This window comes from Jaculus jaculus, chromosome 2, assembly GCF_020740685.1.
Source record: "Jaculus jaculus isolate mJacJac1 chromosome 2, mJacJac1.mat.Y.cur, whole genome shotgun sequence".
Lineage (NCBI taxonomy): Eukaryota > Metazoa > Chordata > Mammalia > Rodentia > Dipodidae > Jaculus > Jaculus jaculus.
In genome coordinates, this window is record NC_059103.1 from 36,075,222 (window position 1) to 36,096,867 (window position 21,646).

The 21,646-nt window shown below is 42.4% G+C and overlaps 1 protein-coding gene across 3 annotated transcripts in view; it reads right to left on the reverse strand.

The window, feature by feature from the left end:
- Positions 1-21,646, reverse strand: part of Dcc (DCC netrin 1 receptor) — a 1,292,030-nt gene that overhangs the window by 228,973 nt on the left and 1,041,411 nt on the right. The window lies entirely within an intron of this gene.

A 21,646-nucleotide genomic window follows, 5' to 3' on the forward strand; every position in this document is an offset into this window, starting at 1 on the left:
CATGAGAACTCTGTCTTAATGTAAGGATTCATATTATTCTTATGGCAGGGAATAGATAGAGCAGCAGTGAGTCCATGATAAAATCAGATGACATGGGCTGGAGAGGTGGTGCCATGGTTAAAGGCACTTGCTTTCAAGGCTTTACAGCCTGGGTTTGATTGCCCAACACTCATGTAGGATCAGATACAGAAAGTGGAACATGCATTTGGAGTTCATTTGCAGTGACAGGAGAACCTGATGCATACATGCTCATGCTCATTCTTATTCTCATTTTCTCTTTTTCTCTCTCTTTGCAAAGAAATATATATATATATATATATATATATATATATATATATATATATATATATATCCCACAACAACAACAACAGATGAGATTGGGGCTGATAGGATGTCTCAGTGGAAGTTGCTTACTTGGATAGTCTGCCAGCATGGATTAACTCCTCAATAACCATGCACAGCCAAATGCAAAAACTGATGTATACATTTGCAGTTCCTTTTCAGTGTCAAGAGGCCCTGGTGGGTTCATTCTATCCCCCTCACCTTGTTGTTCTCCCTCCCTCTCCATATATATATATATATATATATATATGAGGAGTTAGGCCACACATTCTCTCTGCAATATATGGTCACTTGAACTTCCCTCTTAAGTAATGGGATGACCATTGCCAAATGATAGTTCCTACCCTTTAGAATGCAGAGACAAACTACCCATTATATACCTTTATAATTTAATTCATTTATTTGAAAAGAGAGAGGAAAAAGGAAAAAGAGAGAAAGATGGAGGGAGAGAATTGGTATACCAGGGTGTCTTACAGATAAAATTGAACTCCAGACACACATGCCACTTAGTACATCTGGCTTTATATGGGTATTGGACAATAGGCCCATGCATAATTGTAAATCACAAAATGGACAAGAGTGCTGGCACAAGGATAATCGTACATCACAGGGTGGAATAGAGTGCTGGAGCATGGATAATTGTATATCACAGAGTGGACTAGAGTGCTGGAGCATGGATAATTGTACATCACACAGTGGACTAGAGTGCTGGTACATGGATAATTGTACATCACAGAGTGGACTAGAGTGCTGGTACATGGATAATTGTATATCACACAGTGGACTAGAGCGTTGCCACATGGATAATTGTATATCACAGCGTGGACTAGAGTGCTGCCACATGGATAATTGTATATCACAGCATGGACTAGAGTGCTGCCACATGGATAATTGTACATCACAGAGTGGACTAGAGTGCTGGTACATGGATAATTGTATATCACACAGTGGACTAGAGCGTTGCCACATGGATAATTGTATATCACAAAGTGGACTAGAGTGCTGCCACATGGATAATTGTACATCACACAGTGGACTAGAGTGCTGGCACATGGATAATTGTACATCACACAGTGGACTAGAGTGCTGGTACATGGATAATTGTATATCACAGAGTGGACTAGAGTGCTGGCACATGGATAATTGTACATCACAGAGTGGTCTAGAGTGCTGGTACATGGATAATTGTACATCACACAGTGGACTAGAGTGCTGCCACATGGATAATTGTACATCACACAGTGGACTAGAGTGCTGGTACATGGATAATTGTACATCACACAGTTTTCTAGAGTGCTGGTACATGGATAATTGTACATCACACAGTGGTCTAGAGTGCTGGTACATGGATAATTGTACATCACACAGTGGACTAGAGTGCTGGCACATGGATAATTGTACATCACACAGTGGACTAGAGTGCTGCCACATGGATAATTGTATATCACAGAGTGGTCTAGAGTGCTGGTACATGGATAATTGTACATCACACAGTGGTCTAGAGTGCTGGCACATGGATAATTGTACATCACACAGTGGACTAGAGTGCTGGTACATGGATAATTGTATATCACAGAGTGGTCTAGAGTGCTGCCACATGGATAATTGTATATCACAGAGTGGTCTAGAGTGCTGGTACATGGATAATTGTACATCACACAGTGGACTAGAGTGCTGGTACATGGATAATAGTATATCACAGAGTGGACTAGAGTGCTGCCACATGGATAATTGTATATCACAGAGTGGTCTAGAGTGCTGGTACATGGATAATTGTACATCACACAGTGGACTAGAGTGGTGGCACATGGATAATTGTACATCACAGAGTGGTCTAGAGTGCTGGTATATGGATAATGGTATATCACAGAGTGGTCTAGAGTGCTGGTACATGGATAATTGTACATCACAGAGTGGACTAGAGTGCTGGTACATGGATAATTGTATATCACACAGTGGACTAGAGTGCTGGCACATGGATAATTGTACATCACAGAGTGGTCTAGAGTGCTGGCACATGGATAATTGTACATCACAGAGTGGTCTAGAGTGCTGGTACATGGATAATTGTATATCACAGAGTGGTCTAGAGTGCTGGTACATGGATAATTGTATATCACACAGTGGTCTAGAGTGCTGGCACATGGATAATTGTATATCACAGAGTGGTCTAGAGTGCTGGTACATGGATAATTGTACATCACACAGTGGTCTAGAGTGTTGCCACATGGATAATTGTATATCACAGCGTGGACTAGAGTGCTGCCACATGGATAATTGTATATCACAGCATGGACTAGAGTGCTGCCACATGGATAATTGAACATCACACAGTGGACTAGAGTGCTGCCACAAGGATAATTGTACATCACACAGTGGACTAGAGTGCTGGCACATGGATAATTGTATATCACACAGTGGTCTAGAGTGTTGCCACATGGATAATTGTACATCACACAGTGGACTAGAGTGCTGCCACATGGATAATTGTATATCACACAGTGGTCTAGAGTGCTGCCACATGGATAATTGTACATCACACAGTGGAATAGAGTGCTGCCACATGGATAATTGTACATCACAGAGTGGACTAGAGTGCTGGCACATGGATAATTGTACATCACAGAGTGGTCTAGAGTGCTGGTACATGGATAATTGTACATCACACAGTGGTCTAGAGTGCTGCCACATGGATAATTGTACATCACACAGTGGACTAGAGTGCTGGTACATGGATAATTGTATATCACAGAGTGGACTAGAGTGCTGGTACATGGATAATTGTATATCACACAGTGGACTAGAGTGCTGGTACATGGATAATTGTACATCACAGATTGGTCTAGAGTGCTGCCACATGGATAATTGTACATCACACAGTGGACTAGAGTGCTGCCACATGGATAATTGTATATCACACAGTGGTCTAGAGTGCTGCCACATGGATAATTGTACATCACACAGTGGAATAGAGTGCTGGCACATGGATAATTGTACATCACAGAGTGGTCTAGAGTGCTGGCACATGGATAATTGTACATCACACAGTGGACTAGAGTGCTGGCACATGGATAATTGTACATCACAGAGTGGTCTAGAGTGCTGGCACATGGATAATTGTACATCACAGAGTGGACTAGAGTGCTGGCACATGGATAATTGTATATCACAGAGTGGTCTAGAGTGCTGGCACATGGATAATTGTACATCACAGAGTGGACTAGAGTGCTGGTACATGGATAATTGTATATCACACAGTGGACTAGAGTGCTGGTACATGGATAATTGTATATCACAGAGTGGTCTAGAGTGCTGGTACATGGATAATTGTATATCACAGAGTGGTCTAGAGTGCTGGCACATGGATAATTGTATATCACAGAGTGGTCTAGAGTGCTGGCACATGGATAATTGTATATCACAGAGTGGTCTAGAGTGCTGGTACATGGATAATTGTATATCACAGAGTGGACTAGAGTGCTGCCACATGGATAATTGTATATCACAGAGTGGTCTAGAGTGCTGGCACATGGATAATTGTACATCACAGAGTGGTCTAGAGTGCTGGCACATGGATAATTGTATATCACAGAGTGGTCTAGAGTGCTGGTACATGGATAATTGTACATCACAGAGTGGTCTAGAGTGCTGGCACATGGATAATTGTATATCACAGAGTGGTCTAGAGTGCTGGCACATGGATAATTGTACATCACAGAGTGGTCTAGGGTGCTGGTACATGGATAATTGTACATCACAGAGTGGACTAGAGTGGTGGCACATGGATAATTGTATATCACAGAGTGGACTAGAGTGCTGGCACATGGATAATTGTATATCACAGAGTGGACTAGAGTTCTGGTACATGGATAATTGTACATCACAGAGTGGTCTAGAGTGCTGGCACATGGATAATTGTATATCACAGAGTGGACTAGAGTGCTGGCACATGGATAATTGTATATCACAGAGTGGACTAGAGTGCTGGTACATGGATAATTGTACATCACAGAGTGGTCTAGAGTGCTGGCACATGGATAATTGTATATCACACAGTGGTCTAGAGTGCTGGTACATGGATAATTGTATATCACAGAGTGGTCTAGAGTGCTGGTACATGGATAATTGTATATCACACAGTGGACTAGAGTGCTGGTACATGGATAATTGTATATCACAGAGTGGACTAGAGTGCTGGTACATGGATAATTGTATATCACACAGTGGACTAGAGTGCTGGTACATGGATAATTGTATATCACAGAGTGGTCTAGAGTGCTGGTACATGGATAATTGTATATCACACAGTGGACTAGAGTGCTGGTACATGGATAGTTGTACATCACAGAGTGGACTAGAGTGCTGGTACATGGATAATTGTATATCACACAGTGGACTAGAGTGCTGGTACATGGATAATTGTATATCACAGAGTGGTCTAGAGTGCTGGTACATGGATAATTGTATATCACACAGTGGACTAGAGTGCTGGTACATGGATAATTGTATATCACAGAGTGGACTAGAGTGCTGGTACATGGATAATTGTATATCACACAGTGGACTAGAGTGCTGGTACATGGATAATTGTACATCACAGAGTGGTCTAGAGTGCTGGTACATGGATAATTGTACATCACAGAGTGGACTAGAGTGCTGGCACATGGATAATTGTATATCACACAGTGGACGAGAGTGCTGGCACATGGATAATTGTACATCACAGAGTGGTCTAGAGTGCTGGTACATGGATAATTGTACATCACAGAGTGGACTAGAGTGCTGGTACATGGATAATTGTATATCACACAGTGGTCTAGAGTGCTGGCACATGGATAATTGTACATCACAGAGTGGACTAGAGTGCTGGCACATGGATAATTGTACATCACAGAGTGGACTAGAGTGCTGGTACATGGATAATTGTATATCACACAGTGGTCTAGAGTGCTGTCACATGGATAATTGTATATCACAGAGTGGACTAGAGTGCTGGTACATGGATAATTGTATATCACAATGTGGACTAGAGTGCTGCCACATGGATAATTGTATATCACAGAGTGGACTAGAGTGCTGACTCATGGATAATTGTATATCACAGAGTGGTCTAGAGTGCTGGCACATGGATAATTGTACATCACAGAGTGGACTAGAGTGCTGGTACATGGATAATTGTATATCACACAGTGGACTAGAGTGCTGGTACATGGATAATTGTATATCACAGAGTGGACTAGAGTGCTGGTACATGGATAATTGTATATCACAGAGTGGTCTAGAGTGCTGGTACATGGATAATTGTACATCACAGAGTGGTCTAGAGTGCTGCCACATGGATAATTGTATATCACAGAGTGGACTAGAGTGCTGGTACATGGATAATTGTACATCACAGAGTGGTCCTGAGTGCTGGCACATGGATAATTGTACATCACAGAGTGGTCTAGAGTGCTGGTACATGGATAATTGTATATCACACAGTGGACTAGAGTGCTGGTACATGGATAATTGTATATCACAGAGTGGACTAGAGTGCTGGTACATGGATAATTGTATATCACACAGTGGACTAGAGTGCTGGTACATGGATAATTGTATATCACAGAGTGGACTAGAGTGCTGGTACATGGATAATTGTATATCACACAGTGGACTAGAGTGCTGGTACATGGATAATTGTACATCACAGAGTGGACTAGAGTGCTGGTACATGGATAACTGTATATCACACAGTGGACTAGAGTGCTGGCACATGGATAATTGTATATCACACAGTGGACTAGAGTGCTGGTACATGGATAATTGTACATCACAGAGTGGACTAGAGTGCTGGTACATGGATAATTGTACATCACAGAGTGGACTAGAGTGCTGGTACATGGATAACTGTATATCACACAGTGGTCTAGAGTGCTGGCACATGGATAATTGTATATCACAGAGTGGTCTAGAGTGCTGGCACATGGATAATTGTATATCACAGAGTGGTCTAGGGTGCTGGTACATGGATAATTGTACATCACAGAGTGGACTAGAGTGGTGGCACATGGATAATTGTATATCACAGAGTGGACTAGAGTGCTGGCACATGGATAATTGTATATCACAGAGTGGACTAGAGTTCTGGTACATGGATAATTGTACATCACAGAGTGGTCTAGAGTGCTGGCACATGGATAATTGTATATCACAGAGTGGACTAGAGTGCTGGCACATGGATAATTGTATATCACAGAGTGGACTAGAGTGCTGGTACATGGATAATTGTACATCACAGAGTGGTCTAGAGTGCTGGCACATGGATAATTGTATATCACACAGTGGTCTAGAGTGCTGGTACATGGATAGTTGTACATCACAGAGTGGACTAGAGTGCTGGTACATGGATAATTGTATATCACACAGTGGACTAGAGTGCTGGTACATGGATAATTGTATATCACAGAGTGGTCTAGAGTGCTGGTACATGGATAATTGTATATCACACAGTGGACTAGAGTGCTGGTACATGGATAATTGTATATCACAGAGTGGACTAGAGTGCTGGTACATGGATAATTGTATATCACACAGTGGACTAGAGTGCTGGTACATGGATAATTGTACATAACAGAGTGGTCTAGAGTGCTGGTACATGGATAATGGTATATCACAGAGTGGTCTAGAGTGCTGGTACATGGATAATTGTACATCACAGAGTGGACTAGAGTGCTGGTACATGGATAATTGTATATCACACAGTGGACTAGAGTGCTGGCACATGGATAATTGTACATCACAGAGTGGTCTAGAGTGCTGGCACATGGATAATTGTACATCACAGAGTGGTCTAGAGTGCTGGTACATGGATAATTGTATATCACAGAGTGGTCTAGAGTGCTGGTACATGGATAATTGTATATCACACAGTGGTCTAGAGTGCTGGCACATGGATAATTGTATATCACAGAGTGGTCTAGAGTGCTGGTACATGGATAATTGTACATCACACAGTGGTCTAGAGTGTTGCCACATGGATAATTGTATATCACAGCGTGGACTAGAGTGCTGCCACATGGATAATTGTATATCACAGCATGGACTAGAGTGCTGCCACATGGATAATTGAACATCACACAGTGGACTAGAGTGCTGCCACAAGGATAATTGTACATCACACAGTGGACTAGAGTGCTGGCACATGGATAATTGTATATCACACAGTGGTCTAGAGTGTTGCCACATGGATAATTGTACATCACACAGTGGACTAGAGTGCTGCCACATGGATAATTGTATATCACACAGTGGTCTAGAGTGCTGCCACATGGATAATTGTACATCACACAGTGGAATAGAGTGCTGCCACATGGATAATTGTACATCACAGAGTGGACTAGAGTGCTGGCACATGGATAATTGTACATCACAGAGTGGTCTAGAGTGCTGGTACATGGATAATTGTACATCACACAGTGGTCTAGAGTGCTGCCACATGGATAATTGTACATCACACAGTGGACTAGAGTGCTGGTACATGGATAATTGTATATCACAGAGTGGACTAGAGTGCTGGTACATGGATAATTGTATATCACACAGTGGACTAGAGTGCTGGTACATGGATAATTGTACATCACAGATTGGTCTAGAGTGCTGCCACATGGATAATTGTACATCACACAGTGGACTAGAGTGCTGCCACATGGATAATTGTATATCACACAGTGGTCTAGAGTGCTGCCACATGGATAATTGTACATCACACAGTGGAATAGAGTGCTGGCACATGGATAATTGTACATCACAGAGTGGTCTAGAGTGCTGGCACATGGATAATTGTACATCACACAGTGGACTAGAGTGCTGGCACATGGATAATTGTACATCACAGAGTGGTCTAGAGTGCTGGCACATGGATAATTGTACATCACAGAGTGGACTAGAGTGCTGGCACATGGATAATTGTATATCACAGAGTGGTCTAGAGTGCTGGCACATGGATAATTGTACATCACAGAGTGGACTAGAGTGCTGGTACATGGATAATTGTATATCACACAGTGGACTAGAGTGCTGGTACATGGATAATTGTATATCACAGAGTGGTCTAGAGTGCTGGTACATGGATAATTGTATATCACAGAGTGGTCTAGAGTGCTGGCACATGGATAATTGTATATCACAGAGTGGTCTAGAGTGCTGGCACATGGATAATTGTATATCACAGAGTGGTCTAGAGTGCTGGTACATGGATAATTGTATATCACAGAGTAGACTAGAGTGCTGCCACATGGATAATTGTATATCACAGAGTGGTCTAGAGTGCTGGCACATGGATAATTGTACATCACAGAGTGGTCTAGAGTGCTGGCACATGGATAATTGTATATCACAGAGTGGTCTAGAGTGCTGGTACATGGATAATTGTACATCACAGAGTGGTCTAGAGTGCTGGCACATGGATAATTGTATATCACAGAGTGGTCTAGAGTGCTGGCACATGGATAATTGTACATCACAGAGTGGTCTAGGGTGCTGGTACATGGATAATTGTACATCACAGAGTGGACTAGAGTGGTGGCACATGGATAATTGTATATCACAGAGTGGACTAGAGTGCTGGCACATGGATAATTGTATATCACAGAGTGGACTAGAGTTCTGGTACATGGATAATTGTACATCACAGAGTGGTCTAGAGTGCTGGCACATGGATAATTGTATATCACAGAGTGGACTAGAGTGCTGGCACATGGATAATTGTATATCACAGAGTGGACTAGAGTGCTGGTACATGGATAATTGTACATCACAGAGTGGTCTAGAGTGCTGGCACATGGATAATTGTATATCACACAGTGGTCTAGAGTGCTGGTACATGGATAGTTGTACATCACAGAGTGGACTAGAGTGCTGGTACATGGATAATTGTATATCACACAGTGGACTAGAGTGCTGGTACATGGATAATTGTATATCACAGAGTGGTCTAGAGTGCTGGTACATGGATAATTGTATATCACACAGTAGACTAGAGTGCTGGTACATGGATAATTGTATATCACAGAGTGGACTAGAGTGCTGGTACATGGATAATTGTATATCACACAGTGGACTAGAGTGCTGGTACATGGATAATTGTACATCACAGAGTGGTCTAGAGTGCTGGTACATGGATAATTGTACATCACAGAGTGGACTAGAGTGCTGGCACATGGATAATTGTACATCACAGAGTGGTCTAGAGTGCTGGTACATGGATAATTGTACATCACAGAGTGGACTAGAGTGCTGGTACATGGATAATTGTATATCACACAGTGGTCTAGAGTGCTGGCACATGGATAATTGTACATCACAGAGTGGACTAGAGTGCTGGCACATGGATAATTGTACATCACAGAGTGGACTAGAGTGCTGGTACATGGATAATTGTATATCACACAGTGGTCTAGAGTGCTGGCACATGGATAATTGTATATCACAGAGTGGACTAGAGTGCTGGTACATGGATAATTGTATATCACAATGTGGACTAGAGTGCTGCCACATGGATAATTGTATATCACAGAGTGGACTAGAGTGCTGACTCATGGATAATTGTATATCACAGAGTGGTCTAGAGTGCTGGCACATGGATAATTGTACATCACAGAGTGGACTAGAGTGCTGGTACATGGATAATTGTATATCACACAGTGGACTAGAGTGCTGGTACATGGATAATTGTATATCACAGAGTGGACTAGAGTGCTGGTACATGGATAATTGTATATCACAGAGTGGTCTAGAGTGCTGGTACATGGATAATTGTACATCACAGAGTGGTCTAGAGTGCTGCCACATGGATAATTGTATATCACAGAGTGGACTAGAGTGCTGGTACATGGATAATTGTACATCACAGAGTGGTCCTGAGTGCTGGCACATGGATAATTGTACATCACAGAGTGGTCTAGAGTGCTGGTACATGGATAATTGTATATCACACAGTGGACTAGAGTGCTGGTACATGGATAATTGTATATCACAGAGTGGACTAGAGTGCTGGTACATGGATAATTGTATATCACACAGTGGACTAGAGTGCTGGTACATGGATAATTGTATATCACAGAGTGGACTAGAGTGCTGGTACATGGATAATTGTATATCACACAGTGGACTAGAGTGCTGGTACATGGATAATTGTACATCACAGAGTGGACTAGAGTGCTGGTACATGGATAACTGTATATCACACAGTGGACTAGAGTGCTGGCACATGGATAATTGTATATCACACAGTGGACTAGAGTGCTGGTACATGGATAATTGTACATCACAGAGTGGACTAGAGTGCTGGTACATGGATAATTGTACATCACAGAGTGGACTAGAGTGCTGGTACATGGATAACTGTATATCACACAGTGGTCTAGAGTGCTGGCACATGGATAATTGTATATCACAGAGTGGTCTAGAGTGCTGGCACATGGATAATTGTATATCACAGAGTGGTCTAGGGTGCTGGTACATGGATAATTGTACATCACAGAGTGGACTAGAGTGGTGGCACATGGATAATTGTATATCACAGAGTGGACTAGAGTGCTGGCACATGGATAATTGTATATCACAGAGTGGACTAGAGTGCTGGTACATGGATAATTGTATATCACAGAGTGGACTAGAGTGCTGGTACATGGATAATTGTACATCACAGAGTGGACTAGAGTGGTGGCACATGGATAATTGTATATCACAGAGTGGACTAGAGTGCTGGCACATGGATAATTGTATATCACAGAGTGGACTAGAGTTCTGGTACATGGATAATTGTACATCACAGAGTGGTCTAGAGTGCTGGCACATGGATAATTGTATATCACAGAGTGGACTAGAGTGCTGGCACATGGATAATTGTATATCACAGAGTGGACTAGAGTGCTGCCACATGGATAATTGTATATCACACAGTGGACGAGAGTGCTGGCACATGGATAATTGTACATCACAGAGTGGTCTAGAGTGCTGGTACATGGATAATTGTATATCACACAGTGGTCTAGAGTGCTGGCACATGGATAATTGTACATCACAGAGTGGACTAGAGTGCTGGTACATGGATAATTGTATATCACAGAGTGGTCTAGAGTGCTGGCACATGGATAATTGTACATCACAGAGTGGTCTAGAGTGCTGGTACATGGATAATTGTACATCACAGAGTGGACTAGAGTGCTGGTACATGGATAATTGTATATCACACAGTGGTCTAGAGTGCTGGCACATGGATAATTGTACATCACAGAGTGGACTAGAGTGCTGGCACATGGATAATTGTACATCACAGAGTGGTCTAGAGTGCTGGTACATGGATAATTGTACATCACAGAGTGGACTAGAGTGCTGGTACATGGATAATTGTATATCACACAGTGGTCTAGAGTGCTGGCACATGGATAATTGTACATCACAGAGTGGACTAGAGTGCTGGTACATGGATAATTGTATATCACACAGTGGACTAGAGTGCTGGCACATGGATAATTGTATATCACAGAGTGGTCTAGAGTGCTGGTACATGGATAATTGTACATCACAGAGTGGACTAGAGTGCTGGTACATGGATAATTGTATATCACACAGTGGTCTAGAGTGCTGGCACATGGATAATTGTACATCACAGAGTGGTCTAGAGTGCTGGTACATGGATAATTGTACATCACAGAGTGGACTAGAGTGCTGGTACATGGATAATTGTATATCACACAGTGGTCTAGAGTGCTGGCACATGGATAATTGTACATCACAGAGTGGACTAGAGTGCTGGCACATGGATAATTGTACATCACAGAGTGGTCTAGAGTGCTGGTACATGGATAATTGTACATCACAGATTGGACTAGAGTGCTGGTACATGGATAATTGTATATCACACAGTGGTCTAGAGTGCTGGCACATGGATAATTGTACATCACAGAGTGGACTAGAGTGCTGGTACATGGATAATTGTATATCACACAGTGGACTAGAGTGCTGGCACATGGATAATTGTACATCACAGAGTGGACTAGAGTGCTGGTACATGGATAATTGTATATCACACAGTGGTCTAGAGTGCTGGCACATGGATAATTGTATATCACAGAGAGGACTAGAGTGCTGGTACATGGATAATTGTATATCACAAAGTAGACTAGAGTGCTGCCACATGGATAATTGTATATCACAGAGTGGACTAGAGTGCTGACTCATGGATAATTGTATATCACAGAGTGGTCTAGAGTGCTGGCACATGGATAATTGTACATCACAGAGTGGACTAGAGTGCTGGTACATGGATAATTGTATATCACACAGTGGACTAGAGTGCTGGTACATGGATAATTGTATATCACAGAGTGGACTAGAGTGCTGGTACATGGATAATTGTATATCACAGAGTGGTCTAGAGTGCTGGTACATGGATAATTGTATATCACAGAGTGGACTAGAGTGCTGGTACATGGATAATTGTACATCACAGAGTGGTCTAGAATGCTGGCACATGGATAATTGTACATCACAGAGTGGTCTAGAGTGCTGGTACATGGATAATTGTATATCACACAGTGGACTAGAGTGCTGGTACATGGATAATTGTATATCACAGAGTGGACTAGAGTGCTGGTACATGGATAATTGTATATCACACAGTGGACTAGAGTGCTGGTACATGGATAATTGTATATCACACAGTGGACTAGAGTGCTGGTACATGGATAATTGTATATCACAGAGTGGACTAGAGTGCTGGTACATGGATAATTGTATATCACACAGTGGACTAGAGTGCTGGTACATGGATAATTGTACATCACAGAGTGGACTAGAGTGCTGGTACATGGATAACTGTATATCACACAGTGGACTAGAGTGCTGGCACATGGATAATTGTATATCACAGAGTGGTCTAGAGTGCTGGCACATGGATAATTGTATATCACACAGTGGACTAGAGTGCTGGTACATGGATAATTGTACATCACAGAGTGGACTAGAGTGCTGGTACATGGATAATTGTACATCACAGAGTGGACTAGAGTGCTGGTACATGGATAACTGTATATCACACAGTGGACTAGAGTGCTGGCACATGGATAATTGTATATCACAGAGTGGTCTAGAGTGCTGGCACATGGATAATTGTATATCACAGAGTGGACTAGAGTGCTGGTACATGGATAATTGTACATCACAGAGTGGTCTAGAGTGCTGGTACATGGATAATTGTATATCACACAGTGGACTAGAGTGCTGGTACATGGATAATTGTACATCACAGAGTGGTCTAGAGTGCTGGCACATGGATAATTGTATATCACACAGTGGACTAGAGCGTTGCCACATGGATAATTGTATATCACAGCGTGGACTAGAGTGCTGCCACATGGATAATTGTATATCACAGCATGGACTAGAGTGCTGCCACATGGATAATTGTACATCACAGAGTGGACTAGAGTGCTGGTACATGGATAATTGTATATCACACAGTGGTCTAGAGTGCTGCCACATGGATAATTGTATATCACAGCATGGTCTAGAGTGCTGGCACATGGATAATTGTATATCACACAGTGGACTAGAGCGTTGCCACATGGATAATTGTATATCACAGCGTGGACTAGAGTGCTGCCACATGGATAATTGTATATCACAGCATGGACTAGATTGCTGCCACATGGATAATTGTATATCACAGCGTGGACTAGAGTGCTGCCACATGGATAATTGTATATCACAGCATGGACTAGAGTGCTGGCACATGGATAATTGTACATCACAGAGTGGACTAGAGTGCTGCCACATGGATAATTGTACATCACACAGTGGACTAGAGTGCTGCCACATGGATAATTGTACATCACACAGTGGACTAGAGTGCTGCCACATGGATAATTGTACATCACACAGTGGACTAGAGTGCTGCCACATGGATAATTGTATATCACACAGTGGTCTAGAGTGCTGCCACATGGATAATTGTACATCACACAGTGGAATAGAGTGCTGCCACATGGATAATTGTACATCACAGAGTGGTCTAGAGTGCTGGCACATGGATAATTGTACATCACAGAGTGGACTAGAGTGCTGCCACATGGATAATTGTACATCACACAGTGGACTAGAGTGCTGGTACATGGATAATTGTATATCACAGAGTGGACTAGAGTGCTGGTACATGGATAATTGTACATCACAGAGTGGTCTAGAGTGCTGCCACATGGATAATTGTACATCACACAGTGGACTAGAGTGCTGGTACATGGATAATTGTATATCACAGAGTGGACTAGAGTGCTGGTACATGGATAATTGTACATCACAGAGTGGTCTAGAGTGCTGCCACATGGATAATTGTACATCACACAGTGGACTAGAGTGCTGGCACATGGATAATTGTACATCACAGAGTGGTCTAGAGTGCTGCCACATGGATAATTGTACATCACACAGTGGACTAGAGTGCTGCCACATGGATAATTGTATATCACACAGTGGTCTAGAGTGCTGCCACATGGATAATTGTACATCACACAGTGGAATAGGGTGCTGGCACATGGATAATTGTACATCACAGAGTGGTCTAGAGTGCTGGCACATGGATAATTGTACATCACACAGTGGACTAGAGTGCTGGCACATGGATAGTTGTATATCACAGAGTGGTCTAGAGTGCTGGCACATGGATAATTGTACATCACAGAGTGGACTAGAGTGCTGGTACATGGATAATTGTATATCACACAGTGGTCTAGAGTGCTGCCACATGGATAATTGTATATCACACAGTGGTCTAGAGTGCTGCCACATGGATAATTGTATATCACACAGTGGTCTAGAGTGCTGCCACATGTATAATTGTATATCACAGAGTGGACTAGAGTGCTGCCACATGGATAATTGTATATCACACAGTGGTCTAGAGTGCTGCCACATGGATAATTGTATATCACACAGTGGTCTAGAGTGCTGCCACATGGATAATTGTATATCACAGAGTGGTCTAGAGTGCTGGTACATGGATAATTGTATATCACACAGTGGACTAGAGTGCTGGAGCATGGATAATTGTATATCACACAGTGGACTAGAGTGCTGCCACATGGATAATTGTATATCACACAGTGGTCTAGAGTGCTGGTACATGGATAATTGTATATCACACAGTGGTCTAGAGTGCTGCCACATGGATAATTGTATATCACACAGTGGTCTAGAGTGCTGGCACATGGATAATTGTACATCACAGAGTGGACTAGAGTGCTGGTACATGGATAATTGTATATCACACAGTGGACTAGAGTGCTGGTACATGGATAATTGTATATCACAGAGTGGTCTAGAGTGCTGGTACATGGATAATTGTATATCACAGAGTGGTCTAGAGTGCTGGCACATGGATAATTGTATATCACAGAGTGGTCTAGAGTGCTGGCACATGGATAATTGTATATCACAGAGTGGTCTAGAGTGCTGGTACATGGATAATTGTATATCACAGAGTGGACTAGAGTGCTGCCACATGGATAATTGTATATCACAGAGTGGTCTAGAGTGCTGGCACATGGATAATTGTACATCACAGAGTGGTCTAGAGTGCTGGCACATGGATAATTGTATATCACAGAGTGGTCTAGAGTGCTGGCACATGGATAATTGTATATCACAGAGTGGTCTAGAGTGCTGGCACATGGATAATTGTATATCACAGAGTGGTCTAGAGTGCTGGTACATGGATAATTGTACATCACAGAGTGGACTAGAGTGGTGGCACATGGATAATTGTATATCACAGAGTGGACTAGAGTGCTGGCACATGGATAATTGTATATAACAGAGTGGACTAGAGTTCTGGTACATGGATAATTGTACATCACAGAGTGGTCTAGAGTGCTGGCACATGGATAATTGTATATCACAGAGTGGACTAGAGTGCTGGCACATGGATAATTGTATATCACAGAGTGGACTAGAGTGCTGGTACATGGATAATTGTACATCACAGAGTGGTCTAGAGTGCTGGCACATGGATAATTGTATATCACACAGTGGTCTAGAGTGCTGGTACATGGATAGTTGTACATCACAGAGTGGACTAGAGTGCTGGTACATGGATAATTGTATATCACACAGTGGACTAGAGTGCTGGTACATGGATAATTGTATATCACAGAGTGGTCTAGAGTGCTGGTACATGGATAATTGTATATCACAGAGTGGTCTAGAGTGCTGGTACATGGATAATTGTATATCACAGAGTGGACTAGAGTGCTGGTACATGGATAATTGTATATCACACAGTGGACTAGAGTGCTGGTACATGGATAATTGTACATCACAGAGTGGTCTAGAGTGCTGGTACATGGATAATTGTACATCACAGAGTGGACTAGAGTGCTGCCACATGGATAATTGTATATCACACAGTGGACTAGAGTGCTGGCACATGGATAATTGTACATCACAGAGTGGTCTAGAGTGCTGGTACATGGATAATTGTATATCACAAAGTGGACTAGAGTGCTGCCACATGGATAATTGTATATCACAGAGTGGACTAGAGTGCTGGCACATGGATAATTGTATATCACAGAGTGGTCTAGAGTGCTGGCACATGGATAATTGTACATCACAGAGTGGACTAGAGTGCTGGTACATGGATAATTGTATATCACACAGTGGACTAGAGTGCTGGTACATGGATAATTGTATATCACAGAGTGGACTAGAGTGCTGGTACATGGATAATTGTATATCACAGAGTGGTCTAGAGTGCTGGTACATGGATAATTGTATATCACAGAGTGGACTAGAGTGCTGGTACATGGATAATTGTACATCACAGAGTGGTCTAGAGTGCTGGCACATGGATAATTGTACATCACAGAGTGGTCTAGAGTGCTGGTACATGGATAATTGTATATCACACAGTGGACTAGAGTGCTGGTACATGGATAATTGTATATCACAGAGTGGACTAGAGTGCTGGTACATGGATAATTGTATATCACACAGTGGACTAGAGTGCTGGTACATGGATAATTGTATAAGTGCTGGTACATGGATAATTGTATATCACACAGTGGACTAGAGTGCTGGTACATGGATAATTGTATATCACAGAGTGGACTAGAGTGCTGGTACATGGATAATTGTATATCACACAGTGGACTAGAGTGCTGGTACATGGATAATTGTACATCACAGAGTGGACTAGAGTGCTGGTACATGGATAACTGTATATCACACAGTGGACTAGAGTGCTGGCACATGGATAATTGTATATCACAGAGTGGTCTAGAGTGCTGGCACATGGATAATTGTATATCACACAGTGGACTAGAGTGCTGGTACATGGATAATTGTACATCACAGAGTGGTCTAGAGTGCTGGTACATGGATAATTGTATATCACACAGTGGACTAGAGTGCTGGTACATAGATAATTGTACATCACAGAGTGGTCTAGAGTGCTGGCACATGGATAATTGTATATCACACAGTGGACTAGAGCGTTGCCACATGGATAATTGTATATCACAGCGTGGACTAGAGTGCTGCCACATGGATAATTGTATATCACAGCATGGACTAGAGTGCTGCCACATGGATAATTGTACATCCCAGAGTGGACTAGAGTGCTGGTACATGGATAATTGTATATCACACAGTGGTCTAGAGTGCTGCCACATGGATAATTGTATATCACAGCATGGTCTAGAGTGCTGGCACATGGATAATTGTATATCACAGAGTGGTCTAGAGTGCTGGTACATGGATAATTGTACATCACAGAGTGGACTAGAGTGGTGGCACATGGATAATTGTATATCACAGAGTGGACTAGAGTGCTGGCACATGGATAATTGTATATAACAGAGTGGACTAGAGTTCTGGTACATGGATAATTGTACATCACAGAGTGGTCTAGAGTGCTGGCACATGGATAATTGTATATCACAGAGTGGACTAGAGTGCTGGCACATGGATAATTGTATATCACAGAGTGGACTAGAGTGCTGGTACATGGATAATTGTACATCACAGAGTGGTCTAGAGTGCTGGCACATGGATAATTGTATATCACACAGTGGTCTAGAGTGCTGGTACATGGATAGTTGTACATCACAGAGTGGACTAGAGTGCTGGTACATGGATAATTGTATATCACACAGTGGACTAGAGTGCTGGTACATGGATAATTGTATATCACAGAGTGGTCTAGAGTGCTGGTACATGGATAATTGTATATCACAGAGTGGTCTAGAGTGCTGGTACATGGATAATTGTATATCACAGAGTGGACTAGAGTGCTGGTACATGGATAATTGTATATCACACAGTGGACTAGAGTGCTGGTACATGGATAATTGTACATCACAGAGTGGTCTAGAGTGCTGGTACATGGATAATTGTACATCACAGAGTGGACTAGAGTGCTGCCACATGGATAATTGTATATCACACAGTGGACTAGAGTGCTGGCACATGGATAATTGTACATCACAGAGTGGTCTAGAGTGCTGGTACATGGATAATTGTATATCACAAAGTGGACTAGAGTGCTGCCACATGGATAATTGTATATCACAGAGTGGACTAGAGTGCTGGCACATGGATAATTGTATATCACAGAGTGGTCTAGAGTGCTGGCACATGGATAATTGTACATCACAGAGTGGACTAGAGTGCTGGTACATGGATAATTGTATATCACACAGTGGACTAGAGTGCTGGTACATGGATAATTGTATATCACAGAGTGGACTAGAGTGCTGGTACATGGATAATTGTATATCACAGAGTGGTCTAGAGTGCTGGTACATGGATAATTGTATATCACAGAGTGGACTAGAGTGCTGGTACATGGATAATTGTACATCACAGAGTGGTCTAGAGTGCTGGCACATGGATAATTGTACATCACAGAGTGGTCTAGAGTGCTGGTACATGGATAATTGTATATCACACAGTGGACTAGAGTGCTGGTACATGGATAATTGTATATCACAGAGTGGACTAGAGGGCTGGTACATGGATAATTGTATATCACACAGTGGACTAGAGTGCTGGTACATGGATAATTGTATATCACAGAGTGGACTAGAGTGCTGGTACATGGATAATTGTATATCACACAGTGGACTAGAGTGCTGGTACATGGATAATTGTACATCACAGAGTGGACTAGAGTGCTGGTACATGGATAACTGTATATCACACAGTGGACTAGAGTGCTGGCACATGGATAATTGTATATCACAGAGTGGTCTAGAGTGCTGGCACATGGATAATTGTATATCACACAGTGGACTAGAGTGCTGGTACATGGATAATTGTACATCACAGAGTGGTCTAGAGTGCTGGTACATGGATAATTGTATATCACACAGTGGACTAGAGTGCTGGTACATAGATAATTGTACATCACAGAGTGGTCTAGAGTGCTGGCACATGGATAATTGTATATCACACAGTGGACTAGAGCGTTGCCACATGGATAATTGTATATCACAGCGTGGACTAGAGTGCTGCCACATGGATAATTGTATATCACAGCATGGACTAGAGTGCTGCCACATGGATAATTGTACATCCCAGAGTGGACTAGAGTGCTGGTACATGGATAATTGTATATCACACAGTGGTCTAGAGTGCTGCCACATGGATAATTGTATATCACAGCATGGTCTAGAGTGCTGGCACATGGATAATTGTATATCACACAGTGGACTAGAGCGTTGCCACATGGATAATTGTATATCACAGCGTGGACTAGAGTGCTGCCACATGGATAATTGTATATCACAGCATGGACTAGAGTGCTGCCACATGGATAATTGTACATCACAGAGTGGACTAGAGTGCTGCCACATGGATAATTGTATATCACAGCGTGGACTAGAGGGCTGCCACATGGATAATTGCATATCACAGAGTGGTCTAGAGTGCTGGTACATGGATAATTGTATATCACACAGTGGACTAGAGCGTTGCCACATGGATAATTGTATATCACAGAGTGGTCTAGAGTGCTGGTACATGGATAATTGTATATCACAGAGTGGACTAGAGTGCTGGAGCATGGATAATTGTATATCACAGAGTGGACTAGAGCATTGCCACATGGATAATTGTACATAACAGAGTGGTCTAGAGTGCTGGCACATGGATAATTGTATATCACAGAGTGGTCTAGAGTGCTGCCACATGGATAATTGTATATCACAGAGTGGACTAGAGTGCTGGTACAAGGATAATTGTATATCACACAGTGGACTAGAGTGCTGGCACATGGATAATTGTATATCACAGAGTGGTCTAGAGTGCTGCCACATGGATAATTGTATATCACAGAGTGGACTAGAGTGTTGCCACATGGATAATTGTATATCACACAGTGGACTAGAGTGCTGCCACATGGATAATTGTACATCACACAGTGGACTAGAGTGCTGGCACATGGATAATTGTACATCACACAGTGGACTAGAGTGCTGGTACATGGATAATTGTATATCACAGAGTGGACTAGAGTGCTGGCACATGGATAATTGTACATCACAGAGTGGTCTAGAGTGCTGGTACATGGATAATTGTACATCACACAGTGGTCTAGAGTGCTGGTACATGGATAATTGTACATCACACAGTGGACTAGAGTGCTGGCACATGGATAATTGTACATCACACAGTGGACTAGAGTGCTGCCACATGGATAATTGTATATCACAGAGTGGACTAGAGTGCTGGTACATGGATAATTGTATATCACAGAGTGGTCTAGAGTGCTGCCACATGGATAATTGTACATCACACAGTGGACTAGAGTGCTGCCACATGGATAATTGTATATCACAGAGTGGACTAGAGTGCTGGTACATGGATAATTGTACATCACACAGTGGTCTAGAGTGCTGGCACATGGATAATTGTACATCACACAGTGGACTAGAGTGCTGGTACATGGATAATTGTATATCACAGAGTGGTCTAGAGTGCTGCCACATGGATAATTGAATATCACAGTGTGGTCTAGAGTGCTGGTACATGGATAATTGTACATCACACAGTGGACTAGAGTGCTGGTACATGGATAATTGTATATCACAGAGTGGACTAGAGTGCTGGTACATGGATAATTGTACATCACACAGTGGACTAGAGTGCTGGTACATGGATAATTGTATATCACAGAGTGGACTAGAGTGCTGCCACATGGATAATTGTATATCACAGAGTGGTCTAGAGTGCTGGTACATGGATAATTGTACATCACACAGTG